Raw genomic sequence first — 3,395 nt, 5'->3', positions numbered from 1 at the left:
AACTACGACGCTTAATAAAACCTCATGGTTGCTTGGAAACTTATTTTGTTGTAATAAGATGAATATAAGTTATTTTAAAAACTGCTATTTCATATTAACGACGCATCGAAAATTAGTTCATGGGTCGGGAGTTGCTGTTTTGCTCCATGCTTTCCAAAAAAAAACAAAAAAGGCATCTGCTCAGGGCCTCGGGTTTTGGACTTGCACCCTGAAATGTGGGTTGGTGGGTTGGTGGTGCAAAATGCGAGAAGAGGGGCGGATACGGTGGGTTTATTTATTCTGACGGGAAATCCGGGTGGCTGGGTGTCGTTGTGCGATTATTAATATATTTTGTATACTGGCGGGGTAGGTGAGGGAACGTAACGCGGTGTTGCGAGTGGAACCAAGCGACAGTCACGTGGTTAGATCCGTACTGCGTGAAGTGCAGTAAAATTAATGAATGCGCCACCTTGAGACGCGTGCAAGTTTTTTACATTTAACGAAGAAAATTTTAAAATTTATTTGCTTTGATCTGATTCCCTCAAATAGGTTATAAAGAATAATTTCCTATATTTTGCGTGAATTTGTAATTGACCCATTCATATATCTAATTGCTGCAAAACCAATCCTATATTTTTTGAAAATTTGAGATATTATTGTTGCTGGAAATTGGACCCCGGGGCGACCGTCGGCTGAGAAGGGAGGAGCTCCGCTGCTGGAACGGTAGGTGGCGGCGCGTCAGTTGGTGGCGTCCTCCTAGAGAGTCCTGCAAGAAGCCGGTGGCCGGGATCTCCGGCGCCGGCCCTCCGATGTTTAAGTCAGAGGGGGGGCTAGCATATGAGTAGAGTAAAATAGGAGAATGTTTGTTTTTGTGTGTCTGCCCCCTTTCTTTTTTTTCCCTAGGTTTCCTTTTATAGAAGGATATTATGTTACATGAGAGGTGACAGGGCAAATTGTCTTTTTCGTGATAATTGGGCATGATCATGCTCATTAATGGCGTTGTGGAGAATAAGACCGGATCAGACCGGAGTCAGCGAATTGTCATGGTTGATCGGACCTGTTGGAGTGGTTGAACCGCCGGCCGTGGCGGGCCTGGGGTTCGTAGACAACAAGTGCATTAATTGCTGAGTGAACCGGTGATCAGGAATAGCCATACGCTTTGATGATCTAGTGATCCGGAGATCATCTTGAGCCGTGTTTATTAATGGTTGAGTGCATTGGAGGCCCGCAGGGGTCGCACGCATTAATGATAGGGCGTGCCGAAGGCCGGCGGAGGTCACGTGCCTTAATGGCTTGACGACGGTAGCAGAGTACGGTGGAGTTGGGTATCCAGTTGTCAGATTCTCTCTAAGGGATTAGGCTGGGGTCGAATATTTGGACAAGGCACTTTTAGGGCTCGGCACCTGGTCAGGTGCCGAGCTGAGCCAGTTGCCCAGTGGGGTGCTTCCAATTCGAGCGTTGTGAGGTCGCGCGTTCTAGTCGGCGCTCCTTTCTGGTCGGGCGCCTTCCTGGTCGGGCGCCTTCCTGGTCGGCGCTCCTTTCTGGTCGGGCGCCTCCGGACTGGCAGGACTTGGGTTTTCCCCCAACACTACCCCCGACTTCCGAGCTCAAGCTGACCACCAGCTCGAGCGCGGGAAGTAGTTTTAGTTGTGCTACCAGGGGTTAAGGAAATTTTGAATTATCGCACGCTTCGAGGCGCTTTTAATGGGCGGCGTCTCTTCTTTCCCGAAACGTTTCATTATTAGGGTGACTTTCTCGAAGCGTCCTCGCGTCGTGGGCTCATGATAGGGCCGCACGATCCGACGAGGCGCTTCTGTGTTCGAAGCGTCAGCCTGAATTAAATGCGGCGCTCCGACTCTTGGGCCAACGTGTCGTGATCTAAACGGGGAACAGCATTTTTCCCCGCTGATCTGGGCCGTTGGAGGGATCTATATAAACCCCCACCCGGCCTCCAGCTACCTTCTTATTGTCTTTTACCTTCAATTTCTTTTCAGTCCGAAGTTACCGATCTCCGGCGAACTTCACAGGTCTCTCTTTTCTTTATCCACCCGGATCCCTTCTCTCTTTTTTTTTTAATGGGTCCCGATCCGAGAGACGTCGAGTCCACCATGAGTGAGTTGGAGGTCAAGATGGTCGAGGAGTGGTTTTTTCCTCGACGAGGGTTCCGTTTGGAGCCCGCCAGATTGGGGGATCGAGTAACGAATCCCCCGGTAGGCTGGATCGGAGTATACCTGGAGGCACTCTGGGCCAGCCTACGGTTTCTCTTTCACGGGTTCGTGAACGAGTTGCTTACGGAGTACCAGTTGGTCCCGGCGCAACTTGTTCCGAACGCCTGGAGGACGATCATCGGTTTCCTGTCGCTGTGTTTGGCGTACGGGATTCCGACCTCCGTGAACGTTTTCCGGCAACTTTTTATGTTGAAGTCAAACCCGGGAGACGGAGAGTGGCTCTACGTCGCCCTTCGGGCGGGTCGGCCACTCTTCCAGGGCGCCCCATCGTCCATTCATGACTGGAAAAAGAAATTCTTCTTTCTGGGCTCCGAGCGGACATGGGGGTTTGACCTTAGGTGGAGGCCGAGCCGACTCAGGACCGCCAACAAAATTTCCAAGCTTTCTACGCGCGAGCAGGGGATCCTTGACGCCGTTCGCAGCCTCGGGGACGGTATTCTGCTAAGGGGCCTCATAAGCGAGGACGCTTTAGTGAATGTTGGCCTGAGTTCGGCGCGTCCTCAGGGTAAGGATAATGATAGAAAGTCCCCTTCTCTTTTCTGTTGATCATTCTGCGTTCTAATCCTGCTCGTCCTTGCAGATATCGTGAAGATGGTGACCAAGAGTGAGGTCCTGTACGCTCGTTTCCAGAAGAGGGCGGCCGAGCTTGCGGGAGAACCACCTGAGCCAAAGAAGAAGGCGAAGGTCTCGGCTGTCGTGGTCGCCGAGAAGGGCGCTCCTAGTATTGAGCACTCCGAGGCTGGTCGGGGGGAGGGCCCAGGTTCTAGGGGCGCGAGCTCTGGTGGAGCTACGGTGGTGCTCCCGTGCCCGGCGCCAATTTCGCAAGTTTCTGGTCGGCAAGAAGCCCCGAGCACCGACCAGGGAGGAATAGGTTCTATGGCGGATTTGGCACTTGCGCGCCCCGCTCCAATTTTGCGGCAATCAGACCGGCCGCCTGTTCGACCCCAGTTCCCCAGTCTCGAGCCGGGGAATAGCTAAGGAGCCACGGGGCCGCCTCTGCCAAGGCCAACAGAGCCCAGTCTTTCGGGCTCGTCGGATCCCCGGGAGAGGGTGCCCTACGCTCCTGGTTGGGCGAATTTCGAGGGCGATTCAGCCCTCGATAATCCCCAGATAGCGCGCGAGGTTCTTCGGGTCGCGCTGCTCCCGGCCGACCAGGCCAAGATCCGGTCCATAAATTATGGCGCCTTC

Source organism: Phoenix dactylifera, chromosome 6 (assembly GCF_051530095.1).
Source record: "Phoenix dactylifera cultivar Ajwa chromosome 6, Ajwa_hap1_PhDact_Kaust_v1.1, whole genome shotgun sequence".
Classification (NCBI taxonomy): Eukaryota; Viridiplantae; Streptophyta; class Magnoliopsida; order Arecales; family Arecaceae; genus Phoenix; species Phoenix dactylifera.
This window is presented reverse-complemented; position numbering follows the sequence as displayed.